The sequence below is a fragment of the Apium graveolens genome, chromosome 10 (assembly GCF_009905375.1).
Source record: "Apium graveolens cultivar Ventura chromosome 10, ASM990537v1, whole genome shotgun sequence".
NCBI classification, from domain to species: Eukaryota; Viridiplantae; Streptophyta; class Magnoliopsida; order Apiales; family Apiaceae; genus Apium; species Apium graveolens.
This window is the reverse complement of record NC_133656.1, coordinates 93,492,637-93,516,135: the sequence shown is the minus strand read 5'-3', so window position 1 is coordinate 93,516,135 and position 23,499 is coordinate 93,492,637. Positions and strand designations below refer to the sequence as shown.

The 23,499-nt window shown below is 37.5% G+C and overlaps 2 non-coding genes and 1 pseudogene across 2 annotated transcripts; 1 reads left to right on the top strand and 2 right to left on the bottom strand.

The window, feature by feature from the left end:
- LOC141690754 (uncharacterized) overlaps nt 1-23,499 on the top strand; it is a 128,364-nt pseudogene that overhangs the window by 82,487 nt on the left and 22,378 nt on the right.
- LOC141694903 (small nucleolar RNA R71) lies at nt 9,150-9,256 on the bottom strand. Its single transcript, XR_012564182.1, has one exon. It is a non-coding gene; the product is annotated as a small nucleolar RNA R71 (small nucleolar RNA).
- LOC141694902 (small nucleolar RNA R71) lies at nt 12,994-13,100 on the bottom strand. Its single transcript, XR_012564181.1, has one exon. It is a non-coding gene; the product is annotated as a small nucleolar RNA R71 (small nucleolar RNA).

The window sequence follows — 23,499 nt, the reverse complement described above, 5'->3', positions numbered from 1 at the left end:
TAGTTTGAAGTTAAATTTAGTAACAAAAAATACATTTTTATGCAAAATTATAGTAATAACATCTTGCATTGCACTTACTCTTAACAAAACTATGAATTTGTGACCGCTAAATTTTATGACAAAAAATGAAATTATGACGTATTATCGAACTTTCAACTGCACTACACGTGACAAATTTTTTCTTCCGAAAATGCTCGGAAAGACGAATTTCGTTATAAATAAAATAGTTTCAATTAAACAAGTCTCTTGTATCATAAAAAGTCTTATTTGTTGTAGTGTCCGAGTTTAAGTTGGCGTAAAACATGTTATTCGACTAACTGTTAGTATATTCTCTGGATATATGGATACAATAGTAAATTATTGCCAAGAGACGAGGCTCTTGATCCTCTTGGACTCGAACAAGTTTTATAATTTAAAAAAGAAGAAGAATATTGTCATCAAGCTTGCAGTAATGATTAACAAGAGGTAGAACTCTTTGTTTGGATGTGTCGGGCAGAGATCTATTGGAACTAGCCGATACCCTCTCAAAGATAGCAATCCATGGACTTCTTACAGCAGCTCAAACATATTAAATATTACCACATCGGCTTCTTACAGCAGCTCAACAATGTTAAATATTACCACTGATACAAATATTATCTACCCAGGTCCAAATGAATTTCTCATCTCTTAATCGTCCTATCATCAATGGTTATATTTGAGAACTATAAGAAGCTTGTAATAATTATTTAAAATAAAGCTCCCGGATTAATTAATTCCTGGAACCGCACAAGTTGGGAGATGATCTTTGTTTTAAAGATATCGATCTAATTAATACAAATAGCAAATAGCAACACCTAAGTAGATTAATCAAACAAATCAAGAACAAGCTATAGGTAAGTAGCTTTAAACAAGCTTGCTAGTTGCTGCAAATCAAAATATAATATTTTCAATACATAATAAATTTAAGTGCAGTTAGTGCTTACTAGCTACCGAAATCCGCATAAACTTGGAATCTTGAATCCCAGAATTAGGGTAGATACTAAATCCAGCCAACTCTTCTGCAAACAAATCATCATCCGTTTCATTAAAACCATCAAACAAATTCATCTCTTTAGCTCCATCTTTTTTCATAACTTTTCCTTCCTTTGCCTGGGAGAAACTAGTCGTCTTCCTCTTCGTAATAACAGAAGATTTTCCAGTGAGTTTCTGAACCATTTCTCGAAAATTCGAAACATCTGTCTGTATGATCTTTGGCTCATACAAGTGTATAACTCGAACCTTATGCTTTAAGATTAAATGTGAATCTTTCTGCATGGAGAGCTTAGATGTAGTTTTCATCTTTAATATATGCTTCAAGAAAGAGATCAGAAAGAAGTTAAGCTTTTGATTTGTGAAGAAGCTAAAGATGGAAGGCTTTATATATACGATAGTATAAATGTTGAATATATGCCTGCCCTTTGGTTGATAGCTTAAACTATTGAGCAACTACTTGTATAAGATATGATTATATGCATACTATATATTAACACACAACTACAATTAGATTTTATGAATATATAGTTGCTAGGTCAACTCGCCAATCCTTTTACAAAAACTAAGTCTATATTTGTAATTATCTTTCTTAAGTTTCTTTCTAAAAAAGCCCAAGTTTTCCTCTATAAGAAAACTTCAAAGTTTCTCCATCTATAAATTTGATTTGACCAAATAAGAGACGAGAAATATTGTATATGTTGAGAACTTAAGATGACTTGGAAGCTTTGCAAACCCTATGGAAAAGGAATAGTTCAAAGGTAAGGTTTGACTTTTTAAAAAGTCAGCATCACTTTCATTTTTAAGTGTTCAACTATCTGTTTCTACTCACCGGCTTTGCATTTTAGTCAAACATTATTTTGGGGCAACTAAAGAGAGCCAGAGCTGTTAATTTTGTACACGATACGATAACACGACACGAAAACGATACGAAAATAATGAGTTTGGTTTGACATTTTTGGTACACGAACACGAAAGTACACAGATGAATTTAGTGTCGGTTTTGGATTTACACTTAGGTACACAACACGAAACGAAAGTACACAAAATAAAAAAATATTTAAATAAATTTATCAAAATTATATGAATACATATATCTTACAATAATATTTTACATATAATATGTACATAAAATAGATTCAAATTTACATTTTATAAGAATTGAATACACTTAAGTCTTTATGACTTATTAAATTGAAACTCGACTAATAAAAATTTAATATTTAAATATATATTTTATTTATCTTTATTTTTATCATCAATTTTAAATTACACGAAACATGACACGAAACGTACACGAAATGAAGGTACACGAACACGAAACGAAACGAAACGAAACGAAACGAATCCTTAATGGTTCGGGTTTGGGTTGAACATTCATGACACGAAACACGAAAATACACAACACGAAAGTATACGAAACGAACGAATTACCTGCTCTAAAGAGAGCTGATTTGAGAGCTGATATTTACTATAGATACTTAAAATTGACATATATAACCTGATACATGTTGATAGGATATGCAGGTAAGAAATTTAAATTTATGCATATAAATAATAAAAATAGGGTTACATCTATAATGCGTTTTTTTAATCTCAAAAGATATTTACATACTTTAGGTTATTTACATCAGCTAAGTAGGGTTAATATAAATTCTGTGCGCATATTGGTTCTTATATATATATTTTTTAATTATTTAAATATCAAAATATACATGAATTATAAAGTCAATTAATAATATCACTTGTGACTCACCCCAACTCATCCAGTTTTGTCAAAGTCAAAATATTTGTTAAATGTGTGAAATGTTATGACCGATTATATTTATAACTTGTCATATGGTTAACTTTCTAGAGGATATGGACAATTTAAAATTACTGAACTATTACATCTAAATATAAAATTTTGCTTAATCATGCCCATAACGCGCGGTCACCGCTATCTATACTATTCTATACTTTACTCTATTTTTTAGTCGGTTGCTTGGTATGATACGACAAATAACAACCGTCAGATCTAAAGTCAAAAAAATTAGAACCGTTTGATGTAATAATAAAATATTCTTATATTAATATTTAAACTACTCTCATGTATTCAGAGTTCGAACCCCCGTCAACAGCTTATTATACTTAAATTTTTATATTCTTTATTTTAACAATTTCTACAGATTCAGGGTTCGAGTCGCGTGAACAACATATTATATTATATTATTTATTTTCAGTCAAGTCTTAAATTATTATAAAAGATATATTGTTATAACCTATTATGTTCTTCAATTTATTTTTCAACTATTGAAAATTATATTACAAAATATATTATTAAAAATTATCGAATGTTAAAAGCAATCCGTGCATCGCACGGGTTAGCACGGGTTATAGGCTAGTATATTATTATAAATTAATTGCATTCTATATACCTGAACAAAGTTAGTTTTGCACGAAAATAACTAAAATTTTATTCGTGTAAATGTGATGGCTAAATTTTAATTTTTTTTAACGTAGAGGTGTATTTCAGCTGGATGCAAGGGTATAATTGTCAAAACATGTTTAAATTATTATAATATGTATATATATTTGTTTTTTAAATCTTTTATGCTAAACATATTATTTGGACTCAAAATTTTTATGGTAACTTAATCAGAGTCCTACTTAGCACCGGCAAAAACTTGGGATTTATTTAAAAAAATTTCAATTTATAAAAATGTTTCGGAATAGTTTATGTAATAGAAAAAAGTATATATAAAATCATTTTTTAAATGTTTTTTTATGATGAACATTGTTTTTTGACTTGAATTATTATGATAGCTTATTCGTCATCCTAGTAAGCACCCGTAAATATTTTGGATTTATATAAGAAATATTTGATTTATTAAAAATGTTACAAAAAATCATATGTAATAAAAAAAAATCATTTTTTATGCTTAAAATAACTTTTTGACTTAAATTTTATTTATGAAAACTTAATCTCTGTGTCAACAAGCACTAGTAAAAATTTAAGATTTATTTTAAGAAATTTGCAGTTTAATAAAATCATTAAAAGACGAATGTATATACATATTATAATTATATAAGTGATGTTTGACAATTATACCCCTGGATTCATTAATTTAATTGAAAATTTATCGACCGAAGTGCGGAGCCCCACAATATAAAAAAATAAAAATTTAGCCATCACATTGGCGTGAATACAATTTTAGCCATTTCCGTGTAAAATTATTAGTATTCAGGTATGTAAAGTGCAATTAAGTCTATATTATGTAGTAGACGAAACATTAAAAATTTGGTTGGCTGGTTGATCATTCTAAATCTAATTAATATTGAAGTCAAAAAATAATTTAAATAATAACATAAAATTAGGGATAGGCATTTCCCCTGTCGCGCCCGACCCCGCCCCGAATAGGGCGGGGAATCGGAGATTTTTTCGTGTAAGGGGCAGGGATCGCGGAGATATGTGTGAAAAATTGGGGGATCGGGGATTAGTGTCTGTCTGCCCCGATTCCCGACCCCGACTCGTATTTTAACTAAAAATAATATTATGTACATATAATTATCTCAAATAAATATTGAAATATATACAATATATTATTATTTTTAATTTCTTATCTCTTAAATTATTTAAGTTTACTTATTGTGGTATTATTTCATTAAAATAATATTATTTTTGTTTATTATTGATACTAAATAAATTTTAATTCAAATTAAGGTTAAAAATTAAAATTGAATTTTAAAGAAAATTTATATATTATGATTTATTATGTAATTTGTTATTTAAAATTTTATTTTATTAAATAAAAAATAAAAAGAAATCCCGAAAATTCACGGGGATCCCTGTTCCCCGTTTGAGGCAGGGATCGGGGAGTAAAATATTCTACTATCGAGGATCGGGGCAGGTTCGGGGATCAGTTTTGGGTTCGGGGATCGGAGGCGGGAATAGCACTACTCGATCCCGAAGTGACCCGATGGCCATCCCTACATAAAATAAATGTAAATGGTCAAAATAATTTTCATTCATGGTACTCTAAAACCATATAGTGTGGTTTTTTAGTTCTGGACAAAAATGCAGCGATATTACCTGGTTATGATGCAATCATAAACTTTTAAAGACTAAAATAATAATTAATGAATAGAATGGTGTTATGAGTGTAAGGGATCGGATACAATAGCACGTGAATGGACCTACATATTATATATGTTGTGCAAGACATGCCTATATAATAACAAGACTAAGTCACATTGACAACCCTGAGATTTAGTTGTATGATAATCTAAATCTGTATTATGTATTGTAATTTTGAGTTTGTAAAAAGGTTAGAAGATTAGACTTGTGTATTTTTATGTAAACAGTTTCAAGCCTAAGAATAAACTCTAGAAGAATATCAAGCAAAGATCATCATGCCTCAGAGAAAAGATGTAGAAGATTGGACTTGAATAAATCTGTTTTATGAAAAATGTTCTAAGTCAAGATATATCGACAAGTCACGGATCAAGTTATATATAGAAGTCATTCGAGAACTCCAAAATGACTTATCGAGAAGTCCAAAAATGGCTTATAGAGAAGTCTCAGAGATATCGACAAGTCAAATAAAGATGTGAAGATTGGAAATATCGATAAGTCATTTCTGCATGTAGAGAACTCAGAGATATCGATATGTCAAATGAAGATGTGAAGATTGGAGATATCGACAAGTCATTTCTGCATGTAGAGAATTCAGAGATATTGACAAGTCAAATGAAGATGTGAAGATTGGAGATATCGACAAGTCAATTTCTTATTAGAGATCTCAGAGATATTGATAAGTCAAAATGCATATAGAGTTCTCAGATATATCGACAAGTCATTTCTACAATTAGAGATCTAGAGACCTCAACAAGTCAAGTACATGTATAGAGAATTCAAAGACCTCGACAAGTCAAATACAGTTATAGAGAACTCAGAGATCTCGATAAGTCATTATACTTATCGAGATGTCACTTCTCTATAAAACAAACTGGAGATCTCAATATGAACCTCAAATACAGTATTACAGACAAGTTAAAGATTCAAGATTATCAATCAACAAACGATCTATTCATTTAGATTAGAAAATCTACAAAAGTAGCTTGAAGAGTGCAAGATCAAGAGCCAAGATTAACTGACAAAGGATGGTCATAGAACTACAAAATTTGCAAAGATTTATTAAGCCAAAAATAGAAAGATTTAGAGATAGCTTAGAAAATGATTTATTACATCTTATTGCATGCTGTGTAAACCTGTGTTTACTAATCTATAAAGTAAACACTGGTCTTTTTTTTAGATGTAACAAAAAAACAGATCTAAATTTTCTTGTACTCTCTCAAGAAAGAAGCTGAGTTCTTATATTTAAGAATACAGAATTTGTAGCAAGACAAACTTAATCAATACAAATTAAGTGAGTTTTAAAATATTGTGTTTGTTGTGCTTATTGTTTTAATTTCGCTAACACAATATCACTACAATCATAAACTGCTTTGTTCACCATATCCAAACAAGTTTTAAAAAGGCTAAAAATCAAGAAAACACATTTACCCCCCTCTGTGTTGTACTCAATATCTAACAAGTGGTATCAGCGCAAAATCTGAAAGAAAACATATAAAAATCTTGGAAGTACGAGTGCACATAAGTTAAGTAGAATCAAGTTACCAGCCTTTGACAGAGCCAACTACACACTATGAAAAAAGATGACGATGCTGTTTATAAGGATGACCAATCCATTATATATCCAAATTCTTAATAATGGCCCCTTCACTCCCATGGAAATGATTGAGGAATCTACAGGTGGAGACATGGTCATCCCGGCTCATTATTCCCCTAAAACCCCTCAAAATACACTGAAACTGAAAAAGAAAAAGTCTCTCTGGATAATGGCTTGCAATTAATTCTGATAGAGTCACCTGATAATGTGATGTACAACAACATTTCCATCCGTGACACAACCAAACATATATGGGAGAAATAGCGATTATGTGTGAGGGAATAGAGGAAGTTGGGTCAAATCAAAGGAGGGTACTGATAAGTGGCATTTTATACCACTTAGAACGTCTTATAATAGCTTGAATTGATGTCTTGAAATCAAGTATTTTATGTATTTGATGCGTTTTTCTAGTGTTTGTGCATTTCAGGGTATTACTTGCGTTTGTGGAGAGATTTCATCAAGAATAAGCCTTAATATGTGCTTAGCATTGCAAGTGGGAAGTTAGGAGCAGAATGTAGCGAAGAACGGGAGCAGAAAAATGAATTTTCCAGAAAGGTTCTGAGCACCCGCTCAGCTCTGCTGAGCCACCGCTCAGGAAGCTGGGCGCCCGCTCAGGATTGCTGAGCGGCCGCTCAGGGGCGTAAAAAAAGATACTGATTTTTAGACTCCTAATTCTGTTGAGCTTCCAACTTCTGAGATAGCTGGGTTTTGTGGGGTTTCTATATAAGTAGTTTTCAGAGACGTTTCACGTGTGTTGAATCGTAGTATCAATCGAGGAGCGAGGAGATAAGGAAGAAGACCGTTTTAGCACATAGCAAGGAAGGGGAAGCATAGTTTCTTGTGATTCTTTTATTCGTTGTAACCGTGGATGCTAGTTTTCTTTACTTTGAACCTGTTTACTCTTGTGACATACTCTGGTTTAATATAAGTAGTTTTATTAATTATTCTTGTGTGTTATTATCATGTTTTCATATGAACCCATGGTGACGATGAGTTCAATCATGGGATAATCGTGATCATGGGGTCGTAACGGATTTACTATGGAATTCTTTAGTTAGTTGTTTAATACCTTAGTGCGTGATGATTATATGATATCTAGTATTGGTTGTGCTTATTCGTCATATATGCGTCGCGAATATATAGGATAGGGTGTTAATCTCTTGTGAAGCGACAGTGGATCTTGAGGTTTAGAACTTGCCATGCTAGCATAGGTTCATGTATATATATGCATGATTAGTGGGTAACTCTAACCGTTTTACTTGCCCTGTATAATCATAAGGAATAACTTGTGCTTAAATCGTTATGTTGTCAAATTCTGTAGACATATAGGGTTTAACCATAATTGATGCCTATTCAACTTCTATCTTAATTGTGGATGTTTGGTAGAATGGTATTAGTACAAAGAAAGTTGGCTTTTATCAGTTTCGTGTTGTTTCATTAATATCATCATCGTTACATGCTAAGGGTAATAACAATAACTATTGAAGGAAGTAGTAATGAAGTTGTGATCTCATGTGTGTTTAATATTGTTAATTCAAGTATCAATTAAGTGTTTAATTCTCGTAGTTAATTGTAGTTAATAATTAGTTAATCAATTCTAAGTGTTATTGTCTTGACATTGAGAAGTAATTATACATTGGTGAGTGAGTGTTAATTGAACATAATTAGTCTGAGTCTCTGTGGGAACGAACTAGAAAGTATTCTATATTACTTGCGAACGCGTATACTTGCGTGTATTATTAGCGTGTGTTTTTCGCCCTAACAAGTTTTTGGCGAAGATGCCGGGGAACTCAGCGTATTTGTTTAGTTTATGTACTTACCATCAGTGGTCATTAGGACTCATTGATTAAAACGTGTTACTTATTGTTTCCGGTTGTGTTTCAGGTACTTTAGCGAGCGTTTATGCAAACACGTTCTCGTACTCGCAAGAGGACTTTAGATACGGCTGAGGAGACAGACGAAGTTCTTGATATTCCGTAGAAAATAGATTTTGAAGATTCGGATACAGAAAGTGAGCAGAAAGAACCAGTAATCATAGGTGATCGTATAGTTCCGGCAGATCCAGCTCTTATGGACTTTTCTCGGCCTAAAATTGATGACATTCAGTCGAGCATCCTTCATCCAGCTATTCAGGCTAACACTTTTGAAATCAAGCCGGGCACTATTCAGATGGTGCATAATTCAGTTTCTTTTGGAGGTGCTGCTACTGAAGACCCCAACATGCACATCAAGAATTTTGTCGAGGTCTGTAGTACTTTCAAATATAATGGTGTGACTGATGAGGCTATCAAGCTGAGGCTTTTCCCATTCTTTCTGAGGGATAAAGCTAAGGACTGGTTACATTCTGAACCAGCTGGGTCCATCATTACTTGGCAAGAGCTTGCGCAAAAGTTTCTGGTAAAGTTCTATCCAATGGCGAAAACTGCGGCTATGAGGAGTGCTCTTACTCAGTTTGCGCAGCAGCCTACAGAATCGATGTGCGAAGCTTGGGAGCGCTATAAGGAGTTGTTGAGAAAGTGTCCACATCATGGTATGCCTGATTGGATGGTGATCACTGGTTTTTATAATGGTTTGGGGGCCCAATCTCGGTCCATGCTCGATGCAGCAGCTGGAGGCGCCTTGTGGGCCAAAAGCTATACTAAGGCTTATAAACTTATTGAGACTATGACTGCAAATGAGCATCAAAACCCAACTCAAAGGATGATGCCTGGGAAGGTAGCAGGTATTCTGGAAGTTGATGCAGCTACAGCAATTGCAGCACAGCTCCAAGCGCTGTCTTTGAAGGTCGATTCTTTAGCCACCTATGGAGTCAATCAGATAGCTATGGTCTGTGAGCTTGTGCAGGTACTCATGCTACGGATCAGTGTTCTCTTGTTAATGAATATGTTCAGTATGTGAACAATTATCAGCGACTGCAGCAGCCTGTGCCAGCTACTTATCATCCTAACAACCGAAATCATCCAAATTTCAGCTAGAGTAATAATCAGAATGCTATTCAGCAACCATATGAGCAAGGCGTAAGTAAACAGTTTAATCCACCTGGATTCCAGCAATCACAACATTATGCTCAAAGGCAATCATATCCTCAACAAGAAGGTGCTGCTCCACCTTCTAGTGCTCATTTTGAGGAACTTAAGCCGTTGTACAAAAGGAAGGCTGTTTCTATCAAGACCTTGGAAAATCAAATCGGTCAAATAGCCAATGCAGTGCTCAATTGTCAACCTGGCACACTTTCCAGTGATACTGAAGTGCCAGGCAGAAAGGAAGCTAAAGAGCAAGTCAAGGCTATTACCTTAAGGTCTGGAAAAGTTGCTGATGCTGAAAAAGCAAAAGACGGAGAAGCTGAAGTTGGTGATGAAGAAGCTAAGCAAAAGGAGAAAGCGGCGGAACCAAGGAAGACTACTATTGAACACACTCTGCCTGAGGGTAATACAGGGGAGAAACAGCTCTATCCTCCACCACCTTTCCCTAAGAGATTGCAACAACAAAAGCTGGATAAGTAGTTCGGTAAGTTTCTGGAGGTGTTCAAGAAACTTCACATCAATATACCTTTCGCTGAGGCTCTGGAGCAAATGCCTAGTTATGCAAAATTTATGAAGAGTATTCTTTCAAGGAAGGTGAAACTGGATGACCTTGAGACCATTGCTCTAACGGAAGAGTGCAGTGCTATGCTGCAATAAAAATTACCTCCAAAGCTTAAAGATCCAGGTAGCTTCACCATTCCTTGCACCATTGGCAAGTTGTCTTTTGACAAGTGCCTGTGTGATTTGGGAGCAAGCATCAATCTGATGTCATTTTCTATCTTCAAAAAGTTGAATTTGCCTGATCCAAAGCCCACCTACGTGTCTCTACAATTGGCTGATCGTTCTATTACATACCCACGAGGCATAGTGGAGGATGTGCTAGTAAGGTGGATAAGCTCTTCTTTCCTGCAGACTTTGTTATTCTGGATTTCGAGGAAGATAAGAAGATTCCCATAATCTTAGGGAGACCTTTCTTGGCTATAGGCCGTACCTTGATAGATGTGCAGAAAGGTGAACTTACTATGAGGGTGCAGGATCATGATGTGACATTTAATGTATTCAAAGCGATGAAATTCCCTACAGAAGACGATGAGTGCTTAAAGGTGGATTTGATTGATTCTGCGGTAACTTCAGAACTTGATCATATGCTAATGTCTGATGCATTAGAGTAAGCCTTAGTGGGGGAGTTTGACAGTGATGATGAGGATGGTAATGAGCAACTACAATATCTAAATACTTCTCCTTGGAGGCGAAAGCTAGACATGCCGTTTGAATCTCTTGGTACTTCTGACCTCAAAAATGCTGAAGGAAAGCTCAAACCATCTATTGAGGAAGCACCTACTTTGGAGCTTAAACCATTGCCTGAACACTTGAGGTATGCTTTTTAGGTGATGCATCTACTTTACCTGTTATTATTGCATCTGACCTTTCAGGTAGTGAGGAGGATAAGCTCTTGAGGATCTTGAGAGAATTCAAATCAGCTATCGAATGGACTATAGCAGACATAAAGGGGATTAGCCCCTCGTATTGCATGCATAAAATTCTGCTAGAAGAAGGTAGTAAGCCAACGGTGGAGCAACAACGAAGACTTAATCCTATCATGAAAGAAGTGGTGAAGAAAGAAATTCTGAAGTGGATGGATGTAGGAATCATATATCCTATTTCTGACAGTTCCTGGGTGAGCCCCGTGCAATGTGTACCTAAGAAAGGAGGTATTACTGTGGTAGAAAATGGGAAGAACGAGCTCATTCCTACTCGAACAGTCACAGGATGGAGGGTATGCATGGATTACAGAAAGTTGAACAAGACCACGAGGAAGGATCACTTCCCTCTTCCATTTATTGACCAGATGCTTGACATGTTGGCCCTTCATGAGTATTATTGTCTTCTGGATGGCTATTCGGGGTATAATCAAATTTGCATTACACCAGAGGATCAAGAAAAAACTACTTTCACTTGTCCATTTGGCATGTTTGCTTTTCGCAGAGTTTCGTTTGGCTTATATGGCGCACCTGCCACTTTTCAGAGATGTATGATGGCTATATTCTCTGATATGATTGGAAATAATGTCGAAGTGTTCATGGATGACTTCTCCATCTTTGGACATTCGTATGATGAATGTTTGAACAATCTTCGTGCGGTGCTCAAAAGGTGTGTGGAAACTAATTTGGTGCTCAATTGGCAAAAATGTCACTTTATGGTGCGTGAAGGCATTATTCTTGGGCATAAGGTCTCTAGCAAGGGTCTTGAGGTGGACAAAGCCAAGGTGGGAGTCATTTAAAATCTTCCGCTACCTATTTTTGTGAAGGGAATTCGTAGTTTTCTTGGTCATGCGGGTTTTTATCAGCATTTCATTAAGGACTTCTCGAAGATATCTAAGCCGTTGTGCAACTTGCTCGAGAAGGATGTGCCTTTCAAATTTGATGATGAATGTTTGGCGGCATTCGAGACTCTCAAGAAGAGTTTGATAACAGCACCAGTTATTACGGCACCTGATTGGACAGAGCCTTTTAAGATGATGTGTGATGTGAGTGATTATGCGGTGGGCGGAGTTCTTGGGCAGTGCAAGAATAATCTCTTTCATGTGGTCTACTATGCTAGTAAGACTTTAAATGGAGCTCAAATGAACTACACCACTACTGAGAAGGAGCTCTTGGCTATAGTCTTTGGTTTCGAAAAATTTCGATCTTATTTGCTTGGGACAAAGGTGATAGTGTTCACTGATCATGCGGCCATTCGCTATTTGGTTTCCAAGAAGGATTCGAAGCCTAGACTCATTCATTGGATGCTCTTGCTACAGAAATTTGAGTTAGAGATCAAGGATCAAAAAGGTACTGAGAATCAAGTAGCTGACCATCTCTCTAGGTTGGAGAATTCCGATTCTACTTTACATGATAAGACATTGATCAACGAATCTTTTCCGGATGAGCAGTTGTTCGCAGTTCAGGAGGAAGAGCCATGGTTCGCAGATATTGTGAACTATCTTATCAGCAATATAATGCCTCCTAATATGAATACAGCTTAAAAGAAGAAGTTTTTGCATGAGGTGAAGTGGTATATGTGGGATGACCTGTACTTTCAAATATAATGGTGTGACTGATGAGGCTATCAAGCTGAGGCTTTTCCCATTCTTTCTGAGGGATAAAGCTAAGGACTGGTTACATTCTGAACCAGCTGGGTCCATCATTACTTGGCAAGAGCTTGCGCAAAAGTTTCTGGTAAAGTTCTATCCAATGGCGAAAACTGCGGCTATGAGGAGTGCTCTTACTCAGTTTGCGCAGCAGCCTACAGAATCGATGTGCGAAGCTTGGGAGCGCTATAAGGAGTTGTTGAGAAAGTGTCCACATCATGGTATGCCTGATTGGATGGTGATCACTGGTTTTTATAATGGTTTGGGGGCCCAATCTCGGTCCATGCTCGATGCAGCAGCTGGAGGCGCCTTGTGGGCCAAAAGCTATACTAAGGCTTATAAACTTATTGAGACTATGACTGCAAATGAGCATCAAAACCCAACTCAAAGGATGATGCCTGGGAAGGTAGCAGGTATTCTGGAAGTTGATGCAGCTACAGCAATTGCAGCACAGCTCCAAGCGCTGTCTTTGAAGGTCGATTCTTTAGCCACCTATGGAGTCAATCAGATAGCTATGGTCTGTGAGCTTGTGCAGGTACTCATGCTACGGATCAGTGTTCTCTTGTTAATGAATATGTTCAGTATGTGAACAATTATCAGCGACTGCAGCAGCCTGTGCCAGCTACTTATCATCCTAACAACCGAAATCATCCAAATTTCAGCTAGAGTAATAATCAGAATGCTATTCAGCAACCATATGAGCAAGGCGTAAGTAAACAGTTTAATCCACCTGGATTCCAGCAATCACAACATTATGCTCAAAGGCAATCATATCCTCAACAAGAAGGTGCTGCTCCACCTTCTAGTGCTCATTTTGAGGAACTTAAGCCGTTGTACAAAAGGAAGGCTGTTTCTATCAAGACCTTGGAAAATCAAATCGGTCAAATAGCCAATGCAGTGCTCAATTGTCAACCTGGCACACTTTCCAGTGATACTGAAGTGCCAGGCAGAAAGGAAGCTAAAGAGCAAGTCAAGGCTATTACCTTAAGGTCTGGAAAAGTTGCTGATGCTGAAAAAGCAAAAGACGGAGAAGCTGAAGTTGGTGATGAAGAAGCTAAGCAAAAGGAGAAAGCGGCGGAACCAAGGAAGACTACTATTGAACACACTCTGCCTGAGGGTAATACAGGGGAGAAACAGCTCTATCCTCCACCACCTTTCCCTAAGAGATTGCAACAACAAAAGCTGGATAAGTAGTTCGGTAAGTTTCTGGAGGTGTTCAAGAAACTTCACATCAATATACCTTTCGCTGAGGCTCTGGAGCAAATGCCTAGTTATGCAAAATTTATGAAGAGTATTCTTTCAAGGAAGGTGAAACTGGATGACCTTGAGACCATTGCTCTAACGGAAGAGTGCAGTGCTATGCTGCAATAAAAATTACCTCCAAAGCTTAAAGATCCAGGTAGCTTCACCATTCCTTGCACCATTGGCAAGTTGTCTTTTGACAAGTGCCTGTGTGATTTGGGAGCAAGCATCAATCTGATGTCATTTTCTATCTTCAAAAAGTTGAATTTGCCTGATCCAAAGCCCACCTACGTGTCTCTACAATTGGCTGATCGTTCTATTACATACCCACGAGGCATAGTGGAGGATGTGCTAGTAAGGTGGATAAGCTCTTCTTTCCTGCAGACTTTGTTATTCTGGATTTCGAGGAAGATAAGAAGATTCCCATAATCTTAGGGAGACCTTTCTTGGCTATAGGCCGTACCTTGATAGATGTGCAGAAAGGTGAACTTACTATGAGGGTGCAGGATCATGATGTGACATTTAATGTATTCAAAGCGATGAAATTCCCTACAGAAGACGATGAGTGCTTAAAGGTGGATTTGATTGATTCTGCGGTAACTTCAGAACTTGATCATATGCTAATGTCTGATGCATTAGAGTAAGCCTTAGTGGGGGAGTTTGACAGTGATGATGAGGATGGTAATGAGCAACTACAATATCTAAATACTTCTCCTTGGAGGCGAAAGCTAGACATGCCGTTTGAATCTCTTGGTACTTCTGACCTCAAAAATGCTGAAGGAAAGCTCAAACCATCTATTGAGGAAGCACCTACTTTGGAGCTTAAACCATTGCCTGAACACTTGAGGTATGCTTTTTAGGTGATGCATCTACTTTACCTGTTATTATTGCATCTGACCTTTCAGGTAGTGAGGAGGATAAGCTCTTGAGGATCTTGAGAGAATTCAAATCAGCTATCGAATGGACTATAGCAGACATAAAGGGGATTAGCCCCTCGTATTGCATGCATAAAATTCTGCTAGAAGAAGGTAGTAAGCCAACGGTGGAGCAACAACGAAGACTTAATCCTATCATGAAAGAAGTGGTGAAGAAAGAAATTCTGAAGTGGATGGATGTAGGAATCATATATCCTATTTCTGACAGTTCCTGGGTGAGCCCCGTGCAATGTGTACCTAAGAAAGGAGGTATTACTGTGGTAGAAAATGGGAAGAACGAGCTCATTCCTACTCGAACAGTCACAGGATGGAGGGTATGCATGGATTACAGAAAGTTGAACAAGACCACGAGGAAGGATCACTTCCCTCTTCCATTTATTGACCAGATGCTTGACATGTTGGCCCTTCATGAGTATTATTGTCTTCTGGATGGCTATTCGGGGTATAATCAAATTTGCATTACACCAGAGGATCAAGAAAAAACTACTTTCACTTGTCCATTTGGCATGTTTGCTTTTCGCAGAGTTTCGTTTGGCTTATATGGCGCACCTGCCACTTTTCAGAGATGTATGATGGCTATATTCTCTGATATGATTGGAAATAATGTCGAAGTGTTCATGGATGACTTCTCCATCTTTGGACATTCGTATGATGAATGTTTGAACAATCTTCGTGCGGTGCTCAAAAGGTGTGTGGAAACTAATTTGGTGCTCAATTGGCAAAAATGTCACTTTATGGTGCGTGAAGGCATTATTCTTGGGCATAAGGTCTCTAGCAAGGGTCTTGAGGTGGACAAAGCCAAGGTGGGAGTCATTTAAAATCTTCCGCTACCTATTTTTGTGAAGGGAATTCGTAGTTTTCTTGGTCATGCGGGTTTTTATCAGCATTTCATTAAGGACTTCTCGAAGATATCTAAGCCGTTGTGCAACTTGCTCGAGAAGGATGTGCCTTTCAAATTTGATGATGAATGTTTGGCGGCATTCGAGACTCTCAAGAAGAGTTTGATAACAGCACCAGTTATTACGGCACCTGATTGGACAGAGCCTTTTAAGATGATGTGTGATGTGAGTGATTATGCGGTGGGCGGAGTTCTTGGGCAGTGCAAGAATAATCTCTTTCATGTGGTCTACTATGCTAGTAAGACTTTAAATGGAGCTCAAATGAACTACACCACTACTGAGAAGGAGCTCTTGGCTATAGTCTTTGGTTTCGAAAAATTTCGATCTTATTTGCTTGGGACAAAGGTGATAGTGTTCACTGATCATGCGGCCATTCGCTATTTGGTTTCCAAGAAGGATTCGAAGCCTAGACTCATTCATTGGGTGCTCTTGCTACAGAAATTTGAGTTAGAGATCAAGGATCAAAAAGGTACTGAGAATCAAGTAGCTGACCATCTCTCTAGGTTGGAGAATTCCGATTCTACTTTACATGATAAGACATTGATCAACGAATCTTTTCCGGATGAGCAGTTGTTCGCAGTTCAGGAGGAAGAGCCATGGTTCGCAGATATTGTGAACTATCTTATCAGCAATATAATGCCTCCTAATATGAATACAGCTTAAAAGAAGAAGTTTTTGCATGAGGTGAAGTGGTATATGTGGGATGAACCGTATTTGTTTAGACAGGGTATCCCATTCTGTGAGACGGAGGGGATATTACGAGACTGCCACTCCACAGTCTATGGTGGATATTATGGTGGTGAGAAGACGGCAGCTCATATTCTGTAAGCAGGTTTTTTCTGGCCTACTTTGTTTAAGGATGCTCATCAGTTCGTTTTAAGGTGTGATCGTTGCCAAAGAGTGGGGAATCTTACGAGGAATGATGAGATTCCGTTAAATGTGATGCTTGAAGTCGAGGTCTTTGATGTTTGGGGAATCGATTTCATGGGACCATTTGTCTCGTCCTGCAATAATCAGTACATCTTGCTGGCAGTCGATTATGTCTCAAAATGGGTAGAAGTCAAGGCTCTACCGACGAATGATGCAAAGGTAGTATTTAATTTTCTTCATAAGCAGATTTTCACAAGGTTTGGAATGCCACGAGTAATCATAAGTGATGAGGGGTCGCATTTCTACAACCGTAAGTTCACTTCTATGATACAGCGCTACAATGTGAATCATCGTGTTGCTACTGCCTATCATCCGCAAACGAATGGTCAAGCGGAAGTGTCTAATAGAGAGATCAAGCGCATTCTAGAGAAAGTTGTTTGTCCGTCAAGGAAGGATTGGTCTTTAAAGCTCGATGAAGCTGTTTGGGTTTACAGAACGGCATACAAGACTCCACTTGGGATGTCCCCGTTTTAACTTGTTTATGGTAAGGGATGTCATTTACCTGCGGAGCTTGAGCATAAGGCCTATTGGGCGTTGAATAAGTTGAACCTTGATCTAGATGCAGCTGGAAAGAAGCGGATGCTTCAGTTAAATGAACTTGATGAATTTCGACTCCAAGCGTACGAGAACAACAAAATGTACAAGGAAAAAGTGAAAAGGTGGCATGACATGAAGCTATATCCTAATTCATTTGTGTCGGGGCAGCAAGTTCTTTTATTCAACTCTCGTCTCCGACTTTTTCCTGGAAAGTTGAAATCAAGGTGGTCTGGACCTTTTATTGTCAAAACTGTGTTTCCACATGGAGCGGTGGAGATTTTTTAAAATGATCCGGGCCAAGCATTCAAGGTTAATGGTCAGCGTTTAAAGCATTACTATGGGGACACGGCAAACCGGGAAGTGGTTAGTGCCGTTTTCTTGTCAACTTGAGCGAAGTACCCTACGTCAAGATAATGACGAAAAAGAAGCGCTTCTTGGGAGGCAACCCATGATTTGTTGTTATAGGAACCCTTCGAAGTTAGTAACCTATCCAAAACCACAAAAAAATCTGAAAAACCAGGCCAGGAATTTTTTTTTCCAGAAGGTCCCTGAGCATCCGCTTAGCAAACCACAAAAAAAATCTGAAAAACCAGGCCAAGAATTTTTTTTCCCAGAAGGTCCCTGAGCGCCCGCTCAGCTTTGCTGAGCGACCGCTCAGGGCCCGACTGCCTGATTTTTTTTTAAGCCCAATAAAAAGCCAAAAAAATCGGAAAATGTAAAAAATTAAAACACAACCCACGAGCTATTTTCCCATACACCCACGTTTTTAACCCTCAAACCCACTCCTAATCAAATTTTAACCCTAATCTTTACCCTATATATACATACAACTATTCCATATACTCCCCCATACACTTTCAACCTTAAACTCTCTCCCATATTCAAAAACACAAATCTTAAGCAATTTTTCTCAGTTTCAATGGCACCCAAGAGATCCAAGACGATTGATAGCAGCAACACTGTTCCTACTGATGATTCTTCGAGGGGTATTGCTGCGAGACCTCGTTTGTTTGATAGGGCTGCTAAGGAGGAGTATATTAGGCTTCTGGGTAAGCCGATTTTGAAGGAGAGGGGATTCTTACCATCGGGGAGGGATGGTGAGTTGTTGCCGATGATTGCTGAAAAGGGTTGGATTTCTTTTTGTGAGTCACCGGAGGCAGTTCCGATGAGCGTGGTTCGCGAGTTCTATGCGAACACAAAGGCTGAAAAGAATGGGTTTTCTATTGTGCGTGGGCTAACGGTGGATTATCATCCTGAGGCGATTCACCGTGTGATTGGGCAGCGATAGCGGAAGTCCACAGAGGAGAATTGGAATGAGAAGACTGATTTTGACTTGGATTTGATTTGTGCTACTCTCTGTCGTTCGGGCATGGTTTGGACGTTCAAGACCGGGACTAACGAGTATCGTCATTTTCTGGCGATTGCGATGAATAGGTATGCCCGTGCATGGAATGCCTTTATTTGTGCTAATATTCTGCCTACTTCACATGCACATGAGATTACAGTTGAGCGAGCACAGTTGTTATGGGGTATTTTGAATGAGGAGTACTATGTAGACCTTGGTGAGTTCATCTACCAAGGAATTCTGAAGTTTTTGAGGGGAGCGAAGCACATGAACATCCCTTATGCATCTACTGTTACAAAGCTTTTCCGAGCAGTGGGAGTTCAGTGGCCTTCTCACGAGCAGTTGCAGCTGCCGGCCGCTCCTATTGATTTCAGGACTCTGAATGCGATGCAGGAGTGGATTGGTGGAGAGCCCGAGGAGCATGGGCTGGGTTATCATCTTCCAGGAGGGCGTCCAGCAGCTGGTGCTATCATGGATAGACAGGGGCGTGATGAGGGAGGCTCTTCTAGAGCTCAGGAGGGTGCTGGGATGGCTGATGCCCAGTCTAGGAGGCTGTCGAGGAGGATGAATGCTATGTACGAGACGCAGAGCAGGTTTGCTCAAGAGCTCACCCTTGCACTTGGGACTGCTTTTAGAGGCCTTCGAGCTGACATCCAGTGGCCCGTTTTTGCTGAGGACTCTGCGTATCCGCCTCCTGATACTCCACCCTCTGAGGGTGATGATGATTTCTCCGAGTAGGTATACCCTGTGTTCCTTTCTACTACCTTCACTGGGGACAGTGAAGATTTTAAGTTTGGGGGTGGTAGTTAAGGAATATTTTGTGTGTATGTCATATAGTTGCATATTCATTATAGTTTAGTTCATATAATTGCATATTTTTTCCATATAGTTTTATTTTATTTTATTTCATTTTATAGCTCATGCATATACCATGATCCATTTTGCGTTGCTTTACCAATTAATTTGTGATGTTGATGCGAGTGTAGTGATATCGTTAGATTGATGTTGAGTCTTGTAGGTTGACATGCATGCTAGAAACACTTGTAATTTCACTAAGTCTTAGAGAATGCTTAAGGACTAGATTGTTGTCATGGTTTGATGGTTTTTGAGGTTAATCTATTGATTATACTTAGAATTTATAATAGGTTCTTAGTGATAAAAGGCATGAAAAGAAAAAAATTGGAGTAAAAAAATTGGAATTCATTGCTAAGTGTGGTTAGGCGTCAAATGGCTAGTAGCCGGCTCGTATTTTTATGCGAGTAGTCTAGGGTTGAGCAAGATGGAGCGAAACGCACTTGCTCAGAAATTGAAAAAAAAAAGAAAAAAAAGAAAAAAAAGGAAAGAAAATAAAGAGTTAATGCATAATTGATCACGAGTGGGCTCTTTGATATTCGAGTTTAAAGTTCTTAGGGGACTTTGTGCCTAGTGACCTAAGGCTTTTATAGTCTGGGATCCACTAACCTAACGCTCGCTACATGGATGCCATTGTATAAGTCTTTTGTGGACCTCACTCATTGCACGGCCAAACAAGCATTTGTTTGTTGTGTTAAATAATAAGCATGATTCCGTAATAAGCTCCAGTAATCTTGAAGTGTTATAAGTCATTTTGTGCCTAAAATTTATTCTTCGTATAATCATGTGATTTCCTTGAGGATAGTCGAGTTATGATAATTGATCTAGTTTCGAAGCATATCTGTTAAGCATTCGCACACACCACGTTTCTGGTTGCATGTTAGTGTGCATGATTTGATTGATCTTTATTCGCCTAATTGCATTTGTTGAGATGTCGTGAATTGGTTGGTTTGGTTGTAGTGAGGGGGATCGCTGTATTTCATATAGATTGCATTCATGCATATTTTTGAGTCTGTGACGCTTGAGGACAAACATCAATTTAAGTTTGGGGGTGTGATAAGTGGCATTTTATACCACTTAGAACATCTTATAATAGCTTGAATTGATGTCTTGAAATCAAGTATTTTGTGTATTTGATGCGTTTTTTCTAGTGTTTGTGCATTTCAGGGTATTACTTGCGTTTGTGGAGAGATTTCATCAAGAATAAGCCTTAGTATGTGCTTGGCATTGCAAGTGGGAAGTTAGGAGCAGAATGTGGCGAAGAACGGGAGCAGAAAAATAAATTTTCCAGAAAGGTTCAGAATTGCTGAGCGGCCGCTCAGGGGCGTAAAAAAAGATACTGATTTTTAGACTCCTAATTCTGTTAAGCTTTCAACTTCTGAGATAGCTGGTTTTTTGGGGCTTCTATATAAGTAGTTTTCAGAGACGTTTCACGTGTGTTGAATCATAGTATCAATCGAGGAGCGAGGAGATAAGGAAGAAGACCGTTTTAGCACATAGCAACAAAGGGGAAGTATAGTTTCTTGTGATTCTTTTATTCGTTGTAACAGTGGATGCTAGTTTTCTTTACTTTGAACCTATTTACTCTTGTGACATACTCTGGTTTAATATAAGAAGTTTTATTAATTATTCTCGTGTGTTATTATCATGTTTTCATATGAACCCATGGTGACGATAAGTTCAATCATGGGTTAATCGTGATCATGGGGTCGTAACGGATTTACTATAGAATTCTTTAGTTAGTTGTTTAATACCTTAGTGTGTGATGATTGTATGATATCTAGTATTGGTTGTGCTTATTCGTCTTATGTGCGTCGCGAACATATAGGATAGGGTGTTAATCTCTTGTGAAGCGACAGTGGATCTTGAGGTTTAGAACTTGCCATGCTAGCATAGGTTCATGTATGTGTATGCATGATTAGTGGGTAACTCTAACCGTTTTACTTGCCCTGTGTAATCATAAGGAATAACTTATGCTTAAATCGTTATGTTGTCAAATTCTGTAGACATATAAGGTCTCAATATAATTGATGCCTATTCAACTTCTATCTTAATTGTGGATGTTTGGTAGAATGGTATTAGTACAACGAAAGTTGGCTTTTATCAGTTTCGTGTTGTTTGATTAATATCATCACCGTTACATGCTAAGGGTAATAACAATAACTATTGAAGGAAGTAGTAATGAAGTTGTGATCTCATGTGTGTTTAATATTGTTAATTCAAGTATCAATTAAGTGTTTAATTCTCGTAGTTAATTGTAGTTAATAATTAGTTAATCAATTCTAAGTGTTATTGTCTTGACATTGAGAAGTAATTATACATTGGTGAGTGAGTGTTAATTGAACATAATTAGTCTGAGTTTCGGTGGGAACGAACTAGAAAGTATTTTATATTACTTGCGAACGCGTATACTTGCATATATTATTAGCGTGTGTTTTCTGCCCTAACAGGTACTAGTGTCTCGGTATGAGGGTTTTCAAAGCCTAAAGAAGGAATTACTGAAGTTTTTGAAAGGTATAACAAATTGATAAATGACTTGCAACTTCATGATAAGTATTATGAAGCTGAGGAGGTGAACCTAAGGTTCTGGCTATCTCTTCCCGAACACCTTGAACATAAAATATCAGCTATAAGAGAAGGAAGAGACTTGAGCAGAATGACATTGGAGGTGCTGTATGGAATTCTGAAGACATATGAACTTGAAATGTTACAAAGAAAGTCATTAAGGTAAAATCAAGGACATGTAGTTGATGGATCTAGTGTCTTGGTTTTCAATGATTGTGAAGCAAGTGAAGATGAACAAGTTACACAAACTCCACTCATTCAAGCTGTGGAGCAAAAGAACAAAGGACCCTAAAAACAAGTTGTTTTGGAGCTAGAGGAAGATGAGTTATACCCTTGATAAGCTAGATGAGATAGACCAATCTATGACATACCTGGCTAGAAAATTTTCTAACATTAGGGTCAAAAAGCCAAGATTTTTTAAGAACAAGGGACAGTCTTCCAACAGCAACAATTGGAAACCAAAAGTTCAGTACAACTCAGCTATAAAAGGTGGCTACAAGACTGGATATGTTGATAGATCAAATATAAGGTGCTTCAACTATGATGAATTGGTTCACTTTGCTACTGAGTGCAGGAAGCCAAAGAAAGTGAAGAATGATAAAGCCTATTTGGAATTGGAAGCAAAATATGAAGCTCTCTTGAAGAAACAACATGGAAAAGCTTATATTACTGAAGTAAAGAGTTGAGATGACACTAATAAAGATGATGAAAAGGAAGAATCCAGAAATTATGCTTTCATGGCTCTTGAGCATGGAGAATCATCCACTTGAAAATCAGAGGTACCAACTCTAACCACTATTGATTTAGATGCAAGTCAATATAAAGAAATTGTTGAAAAGATGAGTGTAGAGATGTTTCATATCCACACAAGCATGGAGGAAGCTACCGAGGAAGTGAGTAGGCTGTCAAAGATAAATGAGAATCTTGAGATTGAGAAGCAAGATTTGGAACTGTAGCTTGTTGAGCTTGAAACTGTCAAGCAAGAAAATGAATATTTGAAGAACAAGCTGAAGTGTGCAAGTGAAATTGAAGCTGTGTTGAGGGAAAAACTAGAAACGAATGAGGTGAAACTGAAGTCATTCAGGAATATGAGGTGTTGGGTGGACAACACCATGAGAAGAATAAACCATGTGCTAACTTAGCTATTGGTTTGGACTATGATGCCTTGAATTACAACAAGAAAAATGAAGGTGACAAAGGAAAGGTAATGGCAAATCAAGATGTCCAAGTTATGTTGAGAAAAGTTGATGCACCTTTGTTCAAGGCATGTGAAGTCAATTTCAGTAAGGTTGAGTTGGTTATCAAGCAAGAACTTGTAG